The sequence below is a fragment of the Enhydra lutris genome, unplaced genomic scaffold (assembly GCF_002288905.1).
Source record: "Enhydra lutris kenyoni isolate GAN:26980312 unplaced genomic scaffold, ASM228890v2 scaffoldscaffold21, whole genome shotgun sequence".
NCBI lineage: Eukaryota > Metazoa > Chordata > Mammalia > Carnivora > Mustelidae > Enhydra > Enhydra lutris.
The window spans coordinates 59,598,041-59,616,905 of record NW_019154105.1 but is presented as its reverse complement, the minus strand read 5'-3'; positions in this window follow the sequence as shown (position 1 = coordinate 59,616,905).

Genomic DNA, 18,865 nt, shown 5'->3' with positions numbered 1-18,865 from the left:
AGAGAGGATTCTTACCCAGAGCCCTCAGAGGGAGGATGGCTTTGCTGACACCTTGACATCAAGCTTCCAGCCTCCAGAACTGAAAGAATCAATTTCTGTTATTTTCAGTCCCCCTTGTTTGTGGTGCTTGGTTAAGGCAACCTCAGGAAACTGACAAGGGAGGTCGTGTCTGTTCTACTCCACCCCCGAAGCCTGCACAGTGCCTGGCTCATGGTTCTTAAGAGACATCTTCTGAACCATGAAATTTGGGGACCATTCTTTAGGGGCAAGGATTTTTCTTGCTCACTTTCAAGTCCCCCTTGCAGAAACTAGGGCATCGCTTGGCTCAGAGGACTGGTTCAATCATGAGAAGTCTCTATTGCCTGCTGATTGATGTGGGCTAGGTAATGTAAGTGAAGGGGTGTGAAATAATTAGCCTCCTTCTCAGTGTGCCCACAGGTCTAAGACCAGTCTTTTTTGGATGTCTGAGAGAGTGTGGGGTGTGTTAATGGTGACTTTTTATTCTGTATTTCTTCCAACTTTATTGAGGAATAATTGACAATTGTAATTATAAACATTTATTCTGTATACTTAATGCTTTGACATCTTTGGGCTTTGTTAACCCTGGAGGGACTGCCCTGCCCAGGGCTAGCTGATTCCTTGAGGTAGTTGGCCTGTGAGTTCACCTATGTGCAAACCAATCTGCCCACAGCTCAAACCTCAACCACCTGCCTTGTCAGCTTTGCACTCCAGGTTACTCTTCCTTGGCCTAATCAACTCTGGGCCAGGTGCCAGACTGCTATGGACAGCCCCTAGGCCCCAGAGCCAACTGAAATTATTCACACTAGCAAATCCTATGCCTGCACCCCCCTCGCTGGTCTGTGCTGTGGAAACCACAACAAAGTCTCGGTTCATAGCACTCCCAGCCCTTCTGCCTCCTGACTGACCTGGTGCTTCCCCATGTGGCCCTGTTTGGCATGGTATGAGACTGAGTAAAGTTTCTCCTTCCCAACAGTCTATTTCTATGCCTACATGCTTCACCATTTCTGATGAGAAAACTCCTGGGTACCCACTAAAAAAGGGGTTTGGGAACTGCTTGGAATCCAAAGAGATTGCAGCAGAAGGGAGGGGTTGTGGTGAGGGAGGGATGTGGGGATGATAGGGATTGTGTTCTAGAGGACAGGGCAGGGATGAAAGAAGAGAGCCAGAGACTGCTGGGCTACCAGGCATTCTCCAGGCCCAGCCTGGGTTGCAGACCCGCAGGCTGGTTTGACAGATGACTGCTGTGAGCCCCTGCTTCTCCATGAGTGGTGAAAATGACCCTCGTGCACAATAAAGGGTGGGTGGTTGGGGGCTGAGAAGCCAGGGTCTCTGTCCACAAGCAGGCTTCAAAGAAAAATGTGGAGGCTGACAGATGACTTTAGAGAGGAAAACAGGCCATATCTTTAGAGAAGAACAGAAAACCAGTTTAGGCTTCAGAAGTAGCTTGGTGCCCAAAGAAAGAATTCTCAGGGGACCACGTGCTGCTAGAATGGCAACCTGTCCTCCTGCGGGCTCTGAGCCCTCCCTTCTGAGGCCATGATGAAAGGATGGGCTTGACACCCTCAATCAATTCCCCTTTATCTCTTCTCCTCCTGAGAAAGGATAATCCTCTGTTTTGCAGTCTCTCCCCATCCAGCATGAAGCATCCATTGATTTTTGTAGTTATTTCAGCTAGCTGATATAGGTGTTAAAGGAGAATGACCCACAAGTCTGAAGTCGACCTTGAGAGAACCCTGTCATTTCTGCAAGGGACGACTTTTTGTTGTTTCTTTTTTTAAAGGGCCAGGTCCCATAGTCTACAGTACACAGGTGCTCTTTGAGGGATACATTGTTATTCTGATTTAATCCTTTTAGTCTTTCCTGTCATCCCCCAGATGAAACCCTTTTCCTGGTTGGTTAATCATCTGATGGCACCATGACACCACAGATTACTTACAGGCCATTAGGAGAAAAAAGACATGGACATAACAGCAATAAAGGGTCAAATCATAGCATCATGATTTAGAGTAACTATTATTTAGGCATTTGTGCCTCACAAAACCCTTCCACCTCTTCCTACTTCAATATCTACATGGAATTTGAGTTTTACATGTTAGGAATCTGAGCCCCAGAGGACGTCTTTCATTCATTCATTTGTTCATTCAGCAAACATCCAGCAAGCACCCCTGTACTAGTCTAGGTGCCAGGGATCCACTGTGACCAAAAGAGATAAGCTCTCTGCCTTCCTGGCATATATTCAAACCCGAAAATGGGCTTAAATGCAGGTTTCCTGCTCAGTGCAAGAGGTGACTTTCCAAGGCTATGTGGAGTGGAGCTTTTCCACTTACTAGTTGTGTGATTGTGGGACAATTCCTGAACTTACTTGAGTTTCCATGTACACATTTGTAAAATAGAGATCATGATTGTACCTGCTTCAGGGGTTGCTGGGAAGTTTAGAGAATATGGAGATGCCTGGCCCAGAATCTGGGCTGCACACAGGTCAGCTGTCAGGACTGTGCTTCAACAGCTATGCAGGTCTGGAACTGGGAGAGATCTCTTCCCCCTTGAGAAAGGGAGGAGAGAAGCTCCTGGGAGTGGGGTTTCCTTGACCTGGGCATTGGGACTAGTTCCTGTTCTTGAGAAACTATGTGTCCCATCTGTTAGAAGAAACTCAACTGAAGCCCAAGTGCTATGTAATGACCTCACTTCTTCACTAGAATTTATTCTAAAGCCTGTGAGCTTAAATCAACATATATGGAAAGTCTCAGTAAGATTCATAAAGAAGAGAAGCTAAATAATATGTGCAAAAATGCAAATAAATATGAAATCAGGTTCATTTCTTTTGTAAACCTTCCTCTGCAGTGACAAAAAGGAGCTCTGAAATTAGGAGGAGTGTAAAGGTTTGAATCCTGGCTCCATTAGGTATAGTTGTGTGCCTCACATAAATGCAGCAAACTGTCCTGACCTTAGTTCTTGTCCATGAGTTGGGAAGAACAACTCTTGCATTATGGAGTCTGTGGGTCTTAAGAGAGGTAACACTTGTAAAGCACTTAGCATGGTGCTTAGCCAACAAAGATGAGCTGAAAAAATAAAATAAATGCACCAAAACTGGTTCCTTCTTGCTTACTCATTTTGGTTATTGCATGGTGGGGAAGGAAGGGCATTGCTTTGGCTTCCCAGAGTCCTGTGCCCAGCCAGGGGTCTGTTTTTCCATCAGATGCTGCCCAGAGGCTAGCCCATTGTCCATTCAGGGTTTCTATTGTATCTCTTAGAAAACCAGTGTTTCAGAGGTACAGGTCCATGATTCATCAGACTTACATAATTCACAGCACATAATAACACATAGCCTCCCCAATGTCTATCGCCCAGCCATCCCATCCCTCCCAATCCCTCACCTCCAGCAACCCTCAGTTTGTTTCCTAAGTTTAAGAGTCTGTTATGGTTTGTTTCCCTCTCTAGTTTTGTCTCATTTCATTTTTCCCTCCCTCTCCTTATGATCCTGTCTTGTTTCTCAAATTCCTCATATTGGTGAGATCATATGATAATTGTCTTTCTGATCGACTTATTTTGGTTGGCATTATACCTTCTAGTTCCATCCACATTGTTGTAAATGGCAAGATTGTTGGTTTTTTGGTGGCTGCATAATATTCCATTGTGTATATATGTATACACACACACACGTGTGTGTGTGTGTGTGTGTGTGTGTGTGTGTGTGTGTGTGTGTATCTCACATTTTCTCACATTTTCTTTTTCTATTCATCTGTTGATGGACATCTAGGGTCTTTCCATAGTTTGGCTATTGTGGACATTGCTGACATAAACATTCGGGTGCATGTGGCCCTTGTTTTCATTACCTCTGTATCTTTAGGGTAAATACCCAGTGGTGCAATTTTGGGTCATAGGGTAGCTCTATTTTCAACTTTGTGAGGAACCTCCATACTGTTTCCCAGAGTGATTGCACCAGCTTGCATTCCCACCAACAGTGTAGGAGGGTTCCCCTTTTTCCGCATCCTCACCAGCACCTGTTGTTTCCTGACTTGCTAATTTTAGCCATTCTGACTGGTGTGAAGTGGTATCTCTCTGTGGTTCTGATTTGTATTTCTCTGATGCTGAGTGATTTTGAGCACCTTTTCATGTGTCTGTTGGCCATCTGGATGTCTTCTTTGCAGAAATGTCTGTTCATGTTCTCTGCCCATTTCTTGATTGGGTTATTTGTTCTTTGGGTGTTGAGTTTGAAAGGTTCTTTATAGATTTTGGATACTAGCCCTATATCTGATATGTCTTTTGCAAATACCTTCTTCCATTCTGTCAGTTGTCTTTTGGTTTTGTTGACTGAGCAAATAATACATTATATGTTAAAATAAAAAAAAAAAAGAGAGAGAAAAAGGAAAGAAAAGAAAAGAAAAGAAAAAAGAAAACCAGTGTTGTTACCAGCCTGGGTGTTTTTACCTTTCTTGCAGCTCAGAGGTGTTCCTGAAAGCTGCTTCAAATATTTCTAATTTTCTAGGAAGCCTGCTAGATATATTATGGGTAGGCTAAACAAAAATCTAGGAAATATGACACATTTCTTATCATGTCATCCCTTGGTTTAAAGTCCTTTAAGGTTCTGCATTTCCCTTGGAGTAAACGCAGTGTCTTTCCAATGTCTGACATAGTCCTCTACCACATCTCCTTCAGCAACCTCTCTGGGTCATTTACAACACTGTTCTTGGATTCTGTTCAGCTGCACTGAGCCTGGCTGTCCCGCTGAAACTCCAGGTACACTTTTCTGTTCTCATCTTTGCTTAGAATGCTCGTTTCCCCTGACACCCTGTGGCTCACTGTTCATTCCTTTGACTGGCACTTTCTCCATGAATCCTGTGCTGTTGAGACTATCTTAAGTTATAGCTTACCCTCCTCACGTTCACCACCTCTCTGCATATCTCCATGGATGTTGCTCTTGTGTTGTGTTTCTTATAATTCTTATCATATTATAATACACAATATAATTTACTTACTATTTTCTTGTAAATTTGTGTTGATGTTACTTTCCCAGTAGAATTGATATTACTCAAGGACCTGGAATTTTTTTTTTCCCTTAACATTTTGTTCACTGTCTTATTCCACATACCCCAAACAATGCCTGTCACAAAGCAGGTACTCAATATATACATGATTGTTAAATGAATATACAAATAAATATATAAATAGATAAATAAATGAATATATAAATGGGATTCTATTGACTCATTATGATTTTATTTCTTGAAAGAAACTCTTTTTTATTAAAGATTTTATTTATTTGACAGAGATTAGAAATAGGCATAGAGGCAGGCAGAGAGAGAGGGGAAGGCAGGGTCCCCATTGAGCAGAGAGCCCAATGTGGGGCTTGATCCCAGGACCCTGAGATCATGACCCTAGCTGAAAGCAGAGGCTTAACCCACTGAGCCACCCAGGTGCCCCCCAAAAAACTCTTTTTTAAAAGAGTTATTTATTTATTTATTTCAGAGAGAGAGAGAGAGGGAGAGCATGAGTGGGAAAGACAGGTGTAGAGGGAGAGAGAATCTCAAGGAGACTCTGTGCTGAGTGCAGAAGTCGACCTGGAGCTCAAGCTCATGACCTTGAGATCATGACCTGAGTCTGATGCTCAACAACTGTGCCACCCAGGCATCCCTCTCTTGAAAGAAACTCTAATTGGAAATTTTCAATGTTACATGTGGAAATTGTTACTTAATAAATATAGTTTGCTTAGTATACACAATCTTTCAAATAGAACATAGGTGAATATTGGTGAAATCATAGACTCTTGGTGGTGAATATTATAAACAAAAGCATCTTCTAAAAACCCATTTGGGATCTAAAGTTTCTTATAAGTGTGTGAATATGTGCTATGGGGAGGGTCCAGGGGAGTACAGAGTTAGTGCTTTCTGTGAAGAGCTCACTATATTGAGCTCTGCAGCCCCAGTATTTAACATAGTAGTTGCTCAGTAAATCTCTGTGGATTTGTTTTGACCCGAGCATGAGATGAAAATAATGTCCCAAGAAATTTATTTTACTGGAACTGAGTACTTAAGGGGAAATATTTTTATTATTTCATTAAGTAAGAGAAGACAAGGAGACATAGTATTTATGCCCTGATTATCTCTCCCCACCTCCAACTTGGTATTTATCTCCATGGGGAAACTAGAGGCAATAATTAGAGAATTAAACCTCAATTCCTCAGTCATGCAGTACACACAATCACTTGCCATTTGGTATTTATTTTCCAGATGAAGGGGTTTAATTTATTTTCTTTCTTTCCTCAGGACCCCAGTGGATGACCTAGAGCAGCCTCACAGTTTGGCTGAAAGGAGCCTTCATTTTCATTCTCCTCTGGACTTTGCCCACTTTGGGGTAGGTAAGGAAATATGCCAGAGTCTTTGGTAAAATCAAATCCTCATCTGCCTCAGACAGCAATAGATGGGGGAGCTCCCATCAATAGGGGAGGGTTCTTTCTCATCCCTGAGACACACCCATCCCTTTGGACTTTCATAATTGTTGCTGCCACAGAACTGTCTTCAGAAACTGTGGATCTTAATTTCAAATGTGTCCAAGGTGGATCTAAATCCGCTCTTTCATTCCTCATGCTACAACAGAGGCAGGCAAGAATGGATAGCAGGGGTCCCAGATCACAGAAATGAATTTACCCCAGATAGCAGTGTACTACTTGGCATTTTGGTTTATAAGATACCTGCAACCTGACACAGCCTTGGGTTTCCCTCAGTCTGTCTACCTGCTTTGCCCTCATCCACACACTTCTTGAGGCAAAGGTCAGTTTCTCCCACTTCTTTCAAATCCGTTTATCTATGTCAAAATCTCAGCTAAAAAGCGAGCTCAGAAGAAAATGAGATTCCTTCTTTCCTGCCCATCTAAGCCTTGCCTTATAAGGCATGATTTTGTATACAAGGACTCACCACTTCTGTGATGTCTAAAAGTGGGAAAGACTATGTTTTGGGATGATGTTTTTCTTTCCCCATTTATGTGAACTTATTACCTAGTCCCAATTAGTAAGCTCTCCTGAACATAGTATGACAAGCCTAAATTTCCTACAATGGATACCTTTCTGTGCCTCAGTATCTCATATGCAAAATGGAACTAAATTGGTATTGCATAGGTTGTTTTGAGGACAAATGTAAAACACATAAGAAAATGTCAAGCACAGGATACAGTCAATGTACAGAAATCAGTGGCTTTCTTATACACTAACAATGAAAATACAAAGGGAAATTAGAGAATTGATTCCATTTACTATAGCACCAAGAACCATAAGATACCTGGGAATAAACCTAACCAAAGAGGTAAAGGATCTGTACTTGAGGAACTACAGAACACTCATGAAAGAAATCAAAGAAGACACAAAAAGGTTGAAGACCATTCCATGCTCTTGGATCAGAAGAATAAACACTGTTAAAATGTCTATATTGCCTAGAACAATCTATACTTTCAATGTCATTCCAATAAAAATTCTACCTGGCATTTTTCAAGGAGCTGGAGCAAACAATCATAAAATTTGTATGGAATCAGAAGAGGCCCCGAATTTCTAAGGAAATGTTGAAAAATAAAACCAAAGTGGGGGACATCAGGTTGCCTGATTTCAAGCTTTACTACAAAGCTGTGATCACTAAGACAGCATGGTACTGGCATAAAAACAGACACATAGACCAGTGGAACAGAGTAGAGAGCCCAGATATGGACCCTCAACTCTATGGTCAACTAATCTTCGACAAAGCAGGAAAAATATACAGTGGAAAAAAGACAGTCTCTTCAATAAATGGTGCTGGGAAGATTGATCAGCTATATGTAGAAGAATGAAGCTCGACCATTCTCTTACACCATACACAAAGATAAACTCAAAACGGATAAAAGACCTCAATGTGAAGTAGGAATCCATCAGAATCATGGAGCAGAACACAGGTAGCAACCTCTTCAATATCAGCCACAGCAACTTTTTTCAAGATATGTCTCCAAACACAAAGGAAACAAACACAAAAATGAATTTTTGGGACTTCATCAAGATCAAAAGCTTCTGCACAGCAAAAGAAACAGTCAACAAAACAAAGAGGCAACCCACGGAATGGGAGAAGATATTCACAAATGACAGTACAGACAAAAGGCTGATATCCAAGTTCTATAAAGAACTTCTCAAACTCAACACGCACAAAAGAGATAATCATGTCAAAAAATGGGCAGAAGACATGAACAGACACTTCTCCAATGAAGACATACAAATGGCTATGAGACACATGGAAAAATGTTCATCATCATTAGCCATCGAGGAGATTCAAAACAAAAGCACATTGAGATACCAACTTATACCAGTTAGAATGGCCAAAATTAACAAGACAGTAAACAATGTGTGTTGGTGAGGATGTGGGGAAAGGGGAACCCTCTTATACTGCTGGTGAGAATGCAGGTGGGTGCAGCCACTTTGGAAAACAGTGTGGAGATTCCTTAAGAAATTAAAAATAGAGCTTTCCTATGGCCCTTGAAATTGCAATACAGGGTATTTACCCCAAAGATACAGATGTAGTGAAAAGAAGGGCCACCTCTACCCCAATGTTCATAGCAGCAATGGCCACAGTTGCCAAACTGTGGAAAGAACCAAGATGTCCTTCAACAGACAAATGCATAAGGAAGATGTGGTCCATATACACTATGGAGTATCATGCCTCTATCAGAAAGGATGAATACCCAACTTTTGTATCAACATGGACAGGACTGGAAGAGATTATGCTGAGTGAAATAAGTCAAGCAGAGAGAGTCAATTATCATATGGTTTCATTTATTTGTGGAGCACAAGAAATAACATGAAGGACATGGGGAGATGGAGAGGAGAAGGGAGTTGGGGGAAATTGGAGGGGGAGATGAACCGTGAGAGACTATGAACACTGAAAAACAACCTGACGGTTTTGAAGGGGCGGAGGTGGGAGGTTGGGTGAGTCTGGTGGTGGGTATTATGGAGGGCACGTATTGCATGGAGTACTGGGTGTGGTGCACAAACAATAAATTCTGATACACTGAAAAGAAATTAAAAAAATAAAAAATAAAATAAAATGCCAAGCATATAGTAAATGCTATCCAAATTCTAAGTGTTATTATATCTTTAGGATTAAGTAGAAACAACCCAGATGTAAACTGGGACTTTGTATGGCCCAGACTTTGTGAGGAGTTACATTCAAAGTATCATATTGATAATCTAAAAATAATTCAAGATAATTCAAATCTTTAATCCTGATCTTTAGAAGTTTCCAGAGATAGGCAAGAAGTCAGCAGCACAAGGATGGAGACTGTGGTTTGCAAACACATTCTGGGATTTAGGTATTCAGACAGCAAATCCCAGAGCTAAGCTGAAGATATGTAATGCTGATGGGTGTAATATAAGGCATGTGCAGAAACCGTGTAAATTATACATCTTGAAATAGAGTGAAAATCTTAGTAATAGCCAATATTTATTCAGTGGTGACTATGTGTCAGATTCTGAGCTGAGATCTTTATATGCATTATCTCATTTAACATTCACAAAATAATGAGGTAGATCTAGTGATATTCCTTTTTTAAAAAGATTTTATTTTGGAGGAGGAGTCAAGATGGCGGAGAAGTAGCAGGCTGAGACTACTTCAGGTAGCAGGAGATCAGCTAGATAGCTTATCTAAAGATTGCAAACACCTACAAATCCAACGGGAGATCGAAGAGAAGAAGAACAGCAATTCTAGAAACAGAAAATCAACCACTTTCTGAAAGGTAGGACTGGCGGAGAAGTGAATCCAAAGAAAGACCTCGGTGGGGAGGGGCCGGCTCCCAGCAAGCAGCGGAGCAACAAAGCACAAAATCAGGACTTTTAAAAGTCTGTTCCATGGAGGGACATTGCTCCAGAGGCTTAACCGGGGTGAAGCCCACGCGGGGTCAGCATGGCCTCAGGTCCCGCAGGGTCACAGAAGGATCGGGGGTGTCTGAGTATTGCAGAGCTTACAGGTATTAGAACAGGGAAGCCGGCTACAGAGACAGAGCCGAGGAGTGAGCTCTCAGCTCAGGGTTACCTTGAACGGGTCGCAGGCTCGGTCAGCTCGGAGCGCGGCCGGAGGCCAGGGTGACGGGAGTAATTGGGCGCTGTTCTCTGAGGGCACACTGAGGAGTGGGGCCCCGGGCTCTTGGCTCCTCCAGGCCAGAGACTGGGAGGCTGCCATCTTCATTCCCGTCCTCCAGAACTCTACGGAAAGCGCTCAGGGAACAAAAGCTCCCGAAAGCAAACCCGAGCAGATTACTCAGCCGGGCCCCGGGTAAGGGCGGTGCAATTCCGCTTGGGGCAAAGAGACTTGAGAATCACTACAACAGGCTCCTCCCCCAGAAGATCAACAAGAAATCCAGCCGGGACCAAGTTCACCTACCAAGGAGTGCAGTTTCAATACCAGGAGAGCAGCGGAATTCCAGAGGAGGAGAAAGCAAATCACAGAACTCATGGCTTTCTCCCCATGATTCTTTAGCCTTGTAGGTAATTTAATTTTTTTTCTTTTTCAATTTTTTTTCTCTTCTTCTGCCTTTTGAACCTCTTTTTATCCCTTTTCTCCCCCCTCACTATTTGGGATCTCTTCTGATTTGGTTAAAGCATATTTTCCTGGGGTTGTTGCCACCCTTTTAGTATTTTACTTGCTCCTTCATATACTCTTATCTGGACAAAATGACAAGACGGAAAAATTCACCACAAAAAAAAGAACAAGAGGCAGTACCAAAGGTTAGGGACCTAATCAATACAGACATTGGTAATATGTCATATCTAGAGTTCAGAATGAGGATTCTCAAGGTTCTAGCCCGGATCTAAAAAGGCATGGAAGATATTAGAGAAACCCTCTCGGGAGATATAAAAGCCCTTTCTGGAGAAATAAAAGAACTAAAATCTAACCAAGTTGAAATCAAAAACGCTATTAATGAGGTGCAATAAAAAATGGAGGCTCTCACTGCTAGGATAAATGAGGCAGAAGAAAGAATTAGTGATATAGAAGACCAAATGACAGAGAATAAAGAAGCTGAGCAAAAGGGGGACAAATAGCTACTGGACCACGAGGGGAGAATTCAAGAGATAAGTGACACTGTAAGACGAAACAACATTAGAATAATTGGGACTCCAGAAGAAGAAGAAAGAGAGAGGGGAGCAGAAGGTATATTGGAGAGAATTATTGGAGAGAATTTCCCCAATATGGCAAAGGGAACAAGCACCAAAATCCAGGAGGTTCAGAGAACCCCCCTCAAAAGAAATAAGAATAGGTCCACACCCCGTCACCTAATAGTAAAATTTACAAGTCTTAGTGACAAAGAGAAAATCCTGAAAGCATCCCAGGAAAAGAAGTCTGTAACATACAATGGTAAAAATATTAGATTGGCAGCAGACTTATCCACAGAGACCTGGCAGGCCAGAAAGAGCTGGCATGATATATTCAGAGCACTAAATGAGAAAAACATGCAGCCAAGAATACTATCTCCAGCTAGGCTATCATTGAAAATTGAAGAAGAGATAAAAAGCTTCCAGGACAAACAAAAACTGAAAGAATTTGCAAACACCAAACCAGCTCTACAGGAAATATTGAAAGGGGTCCTCTAAGCAAAGTAGTAGATCAGAAAGGAACAGAGACAATATACAATAACAGTCACCTTACAGGCAATACAATGGCACTAAATTCATATCACTCAATAGTTATCCTGAATGTAAATGGGCTAAATGCCCCAATCAAAAGACACAGGGTATCAGAATGGATAAAAAAACAAAACCCATCTATATGTTGCCTACAAGAAATTCATTTTAAACCCGAAGACACCTTCAGATTTAAAGTGAGGGTCTGGAAAAGAATTTACTATGCTAATGGACATCAGAAGAAAGCAGGAGTGGCAATCCTTATAACAGATCAATTAGATTTTAAGCCAAAGACTATAATAAGAGATGAGGAAGGACACTATATCATACTCAAAGGAACTATCCAACAAGAAGATCTAACAATTTTAAATATCTCTGCCCCTAACGTGGGAGCAGCCAACTATATAAACCAATTAATAACAAAATCAAAGAAACACATCAACAATAATATAATAACAGTAGGGGACTTTAACACTCCCCTCACTGAAATGGACAGATCATCCAAGCAAAAGATCAACATGGAAATAAAGGCCTTAAATGACACACTGGACCAGATGGACATCACAGATATATTCAGAACATTTCATCCCAAAGCAACTCAATACACATTCTTCTCTAGTGCACATGGAACATTCTCCAGAATAGATCACATCCTTGGTCCTAAATCAGGTCTCAACCGGTATCAAAAGTTTGGGATCATTCCCTGCATATTTTCAGACCACAATGCTCTGAAGCTAGAACTCAATCACAAGAGGAAAATTGGAAAGAACCCAAATACATGGAGACTAAACAGCATCCTTCTAAAGAATGAATGGGTCAACCAGGAAATTAAAGAAGAATTGAAAAAATTCGTGGAAACAAATGATAATGAAAACACAATGGTTCAAAATCTGTGGGACACTACAAAGGCAGTCCTGAGAGGAAAATATATAGTGGTACAAGCCTTTCTCAAGAAACAAGAAAGGTCTCAGGTACACAACCTAACCCTACATCTAAAGGAGCTGGAGAAAGAACAAGAAAGAAACCCTAAACCCAGCAGAGAAGAGAAATCATAAAGATCAGAGCAGAAATCAATGAATTAGAAACCAAAAAAACAATAGAACAAATCAACGAAACGAGGAGCTGGTTCTTTGAAAGAATTAATAAGATTGATAAACCCCTGGCCAGACTTATCAAAAAGAAAAGAGAAAGGACCCAAATAAATAAAATCATGAATGAAAGAGGAGAGATCACAACGAACACCAAAGAAATACAGACAATTATAAGAACATACTATGAGCAACTCTACGCCAACAAATTTGACAATCTGGAAGAAATGGATGCATTCCTAGAGACATATAAACTACCGCAACTGAACCAGGAAGAAATAGAAAGCCTCAACAGACCCATAACCAGTAAGGAGATTGAAACAGTCATCAAAAATCTCCAAACAAACAAAAGCCCAGGGCCAGACGGCTTCCCGGGGGAATTCTACCAAACATTTAAAGAAGAACTAATTCCTATTCTCCGAAACTGTTCCAAAAAATAGAAATGGAAGGAAAACTTCCAAACTCATTTTATGAGGCCAGCATCACCTTGATCCCAAAACCAGAAAAGGATCCCATCAAAAAAGAGAACTACAGACCAATATCCTTGACGAACACAGATGCAAAAATTCTCACCAAAATACTAGCCAATAGGATTCAACAGTACATTAAAAGGATCATTCACCACGACCAGGTGGGATTTATTCCAGGGCTGCAAGGTTGGTTCAACATCTGCAAATCAATCAATGTGATACAACACATTATAAAAGAAAGAACAAGAACCATATGATACTCTCCATAGATGCTGAAAAAGCATTTGACAAAGTACAGCATCCCTTCCTGATCAAAACTCTTCAAACTGTAGGGATAGAGGGCACATACCTCAATATTATCAAAGCCATCTATGAAAAACCCACCGCAAATATCATTCTCAATGGAGAAAAACTGAAAGCTTTTCCGCTAATTTCAGGACCACGGCAGGGATGTCCGTTATCACCACTGCTATTCAACATAGTACTAGAAGTCCTAGCCTCAGCAATCAGACAACAAAAGGAAATTAAAGGCATCCAAATCAGCAAAGAAGAAGTCAAACTATCACTCTTCGCAGATGATATGATACTATATGTGGAAAACCCAAAAGACTCCACTCCAAAACTGCTAGAACTTGTACAGGAATTCAGTAAAGTGTCAGGATATAAAATCAATGCACAGAAATCAGTTGCATTTCTCTACACCAACAACAAGACAGAAGAAAGAGAAATTAAGGAGTCAATCCCATTTACAATTGCACCCAAAACTATAAGATACCTAGGAATAAACCTAACCAAAGAGACTAAGAATCTATACACAGAAAACTATAAAGTACTCATGAAAGAAATTGAGGAAGACACAAAGAAATGGAAAAATGTTCCATGCTCCTGGATTGGAAGAATAAATATTGTGAAAATGTCTATGCTACCTAAAGCAATCTACACATTTAATGCAATTCCTATCAAAGTACCATCCATTTTTTTCAAAGAAATGGAACAAATAATCCTAAAATTTATATGGAACCAGAAAAGACCTCGAATAGCCAAAGCAATATTGAAAAAGAAAGCCAAAGTTGGTGGCATCACAATTCCGGACTTCAAGCTCTATTACAAAGCTGTCATCATCAAGACAGCATGGTACTGGCACAAAAACAGACACATAGATCAATGGAACAGAATAGAGAGCCCAGAAATAGACCCTCAACTCTATGGTCAACTAATCTTCGACAAAGCAGGAAAGAATATCCAATGGAAAAAAGACAGCCTCTTCAACAAATGGTGTTGGGAAAATTGGACAGCCACATGCAGAAAAATGAAATTGGATCATTTCCTTACACCACACACGAAAATAGACTCAAAATGGATGAAGGATCTCAATGTGAGAAAGGAATCCATCAAAATCCTTGAGGAGAACACAGGCAGCAACCTCTTCGACCTCAGCCGCAGCAACATCTTCCTAGGAACATCGCCAAAGGCAAGGGAAGCAAGGGCAAAAATGAACTATTGGGATTTTATCAAGATCAAAAGCTTTTGCACAGCAAAGGAAACAGTTAACAAAACCAAAAGACAACTGACAGAATGGGAGAAGATATTTGCAAATGACATATCAGATAAAGGGCTAGTGTCCAAAATTTATAAAGAACTTAGCAAACTCAACACCCAAAGAACAAATAATCCAATCAAGAAATGGGCAGAGGACATGAACAGACATTTCTGCAAAGAAGACATCCAGATGGCCAACAGACACATGAAAAAGTGCTCCATATCACTCAGCATCAGGGAAATACAAATCAAAACCACAATGAGTTATCACCTCACAGAAGTCAGAATGGCTAAAATTAACAAGTCAGGAAATGACAGATGCTGGCGAGGATGCGGTGAAAGGGGAACCCTCCTACACTGTTGGTGGGAATGCAAGCTGGTGCAACCACTCTGGAAAACAGCATGGAGGTTCCTCAAAATGTTGAAAATAGAACTCCCCTATGACCCAGCAATTGCACTGCTGGGTATTCACCCTAAAGATACAAACGTAGTGATCTGAAGGGGCACGTGAACCCGAATGTTTATAGCAGCAATGTCTACAATAGCCAAACTATGGAAAGAACCTAGATGTCCATCAACAGATGAATGGATAAAGAAGAAGTGGTATATATACACAATGGAATACTACGCAGCCATCAAAAGAAATGAAATCTTGCCATTTGCGACGACGTGGATGGAACTAGAGGGTATCATGTTTAGCGAAATAAGTCAATCGGAGAAAGACAACTATCATATGATCTCCCTGATATGAGGGAGAGGAGATGCAACATGGGGGGTTAAGGGGGTAGGAGAAGAGTAAATGAAACAAGGTGGGATTGGGAGGGAGACAAACCATAAGTGACTCTCAATCTCACAAAACAAACTGAGGGTTGATGGGGGGAGGGGGGTCGGGGGGGTGGAGTTATGGACATTGGGGAGGGTACATGCTATGGTGAGTGCTGTGAAGTGTGTAAACCTGGCGATTCACAGACCTGTACCCCTGTGGATAAAAATATATTATATGTTTATAAAAAAATAAAATAAAAAAAGATTTTATTTTATTTATATATTTGAGAGAGAGAGATATTAATAGCATGAGCAGGGGAAGAGTCAGAGGGAGAGGAATAGGGAGAAATAGAGTCCCCATGGAACAGGGACCCTGACACAGAGCTTGATCCCAGGACCCCAGTGGGACCATGACCTGAGCCAAAGGCAGACACTTAACCAACTGAGCCACTCAGGTACCCCATACTATAATATTATTATATTACTAATCTGCTTATTTTATAAATACGTAATCTAAAGCCCAGAGAAGCTAGCTTCCTAAACTAAGGTCACACAGCTTCTAAATGATAGGGTGGGACATTCACATTGGAAATATGTCTAGAGATGGTGGTTGGTGCAGTTTGTTGAGTGTCTGACTCTTGGTTTCAGCTCAGGTCATAACCCTAGGGTACTGGGATCAAGCTCTGCACTTGGTATAGAGTCAGCTTGGAATTCTTTCTCCTCTGACCCTTCTCTCTGTCCTCTCCCTCTCAAATAAATAAATAAATCTTTAAAAAAAGAAGAAGAAAATACGTCTGTCTGATTTAGGAACCAAACCACACAATGATGAGTCAAGTCATTATAGCACCAATCAGAAGCCAAACTCAAAGGGCTGAAGCTGAAAGGTGTCAGAAATGGAAGTATCGATTCACAGAGAGCAAAGTGCAGAATGTTCTTGAAGATGCTGAGCAACATCTGTGAATTTTCTCCTTTCTCCTTTCATATACATTTTGACATCCTCTTTGGATATAATGTTGACCTTCAAAGCAGCAATTCTCCATGCAGTGGCTGGGGAAAAGGTTTTATAAATCATGACATTTGTTTTGTTTGTTTCCTTCATTTATTCTACAGACATTTAACCTATGTGCTAGTTGTGCTAGAATCCAATTTTGTACTGGGATTACAGATGTAAACAGAGTCCCTGTCACTAAGGAGCTCACATCTGGTGTAGGAGACCAATATTTACAAAATGTAGTTTAAAAAAAAAAGATTTATTTATTTATTTCAGCAAATCAGGGGAGGAACAGAGGCAGAGAGAGAGAGAGAATCTCGAGCAGACTCCCTGCTGAGCATGGAGCCTAACACAGGGCTCAAGCTCATGACTCTGAGATCATGACCTGAGCTGAAACCAAGAGTTGGATGCTCAACCGACTGAGCCACCCAGGTACCCCACAAAATGATTTCTTTGTGAGAATGAAAACTTGGTCTGCTTGAGAGAGTAAAAGATGACTTCCTAGAGGAGGTGACCATTGAGATGGTTCTTAGAAAAGAAGAGGAATTTTTCCAGTGCCTAAGGGGTGGAGAGGAAAGAATTTCAGGCACAGAAAATTGCACTTCTTATTATTCTTTTCCCAAACACAAGCTGTTATCTTCCATCCACTTCAAAATGCTTGGATATTTGCTAAATATGTTTCTTGCCAGAGGCAATGCAGATTTGCAAAGGACAACATTGATTGATTGGGTCTCAGGTTCTCAGCAATCAGGAAAAGTGTGGCATCGATAATATTTTATTCAGACTTCCAAAACACATGCTAACCACATGCTTCCTCTCCCCAGCTCCAACCCCTGCGGGGAGGCAGCCTGATCCTCATATTTCCCTGACTTGCTTTTGCCTTGGGAATCTAGGATTCAGTAGGTGACTTTGCTTCTCCGACATACTCATCCATGAGCTGCTTTTTCTATCCATTCCAGCTAATGCCCTTCTTGACTTTGGCAGGTGTCCAAGCCTCATTGTTTTCCTTGCATGAGGAGGCTGAGCATTGCTCTGTAAATTATGTACTAGCCCCACAATGTCTGGGGAGCCTGTGGACCCATTTTGTCTATATGGAGGTAAATTATTTAGCAATGGTGGCGTAAATGATTCAGAGGTGATGGTGTGAAGCCTGGTTTTGGAGCAGACTGTCTTGGGAAATGTGATTGACCCTGGCATGCAGTGGACACAGCTTCCAGGCAGAGCTGGGCACATTTTATCTGTTTTTTGACTCCTGAGGGTTTGATGTCCTGGCCTGTCTTCAGATAGTGTCCCACATTCATAATCATTACACTTTAAAATCTATGATCTCATTTGGTGCATGCCTCATCTCTGCAGGTGCAGAGGTTTAAAATAATGTGGTCTAGTGAAACAAGCTGTGTCTGGACAGACTTGAGTGTGTGTCCTACAGTTTTCTCTCCTGTAACTTGGGGGTAATAAAAGCAATTGTGAATGGACCATCTTTCCATTTGAATATTTAATGGAAATCATACAACCAAGCCAGACTCCTCACTCTCCTACTCACCCCACTCACTGGAGCAGTACTCCCAACTGGGGATGTGAGACCTTCCCTGCTCAATTACTTAGGACTAAGTCCTAAAAGTCATATTTGATTTGCCTCTCTCCTGCAGCCCCTTGGTTAATTCATTTACTAGTCCTATCTCTTCTATCTCAGAAATGCATACCCAGTGGAGTTATTCTCACCAGCCATGCTGCCAACCCCCAATGAAGACTCCATTCATTCAGGTGTGTACTGAGAAGCCTCCTCGCTCTTCTTCCTGCAGCTGCCATCATGACTCCATCCTCATGTCACTTCCATCCAACAGGCAGGAAGTTCTTTCAGAACTAAAAGAAGGAAATACTGCCATTTGTGATGACATGGATGAACCTCAAGGTCACTAGTGAAGTGTAATGAACCAGCCACAGAAGGAAAAATACTTCATGATTTCACTTATTCAAGGTGCCTAATACAGTCAAACTCATGCAAGTGAAGAGTGGAAATGTTGCCAGGGGCTTGGAAGGGAATATGTGAATTGCTAATTAAAAGATATAAAGTTTCACTTGCCAAGGCTAAGTACATGCTAGACATCTACTCTATAACATTATGTATATAGATAGCAATACTGTACTGTGTGTGTTTTTTTTTAAAGATTTTATTTATTTATTTGACAGAGAGAGATCACAAGTAGACAGAGAGGCAGGCAGAGAGAGAGAGGGAAGCAGGCTCCCCGCTGAGCAGAGAGCCTGATGCGGGACTCGATCCCAGGACCCTGAGATCATGACCTGAGCCGAAGGCAGCAGCTTAATCCACTGAGCCACCCAGGCGCCCTGTACTGTGTGTTTAAAAGTCTAT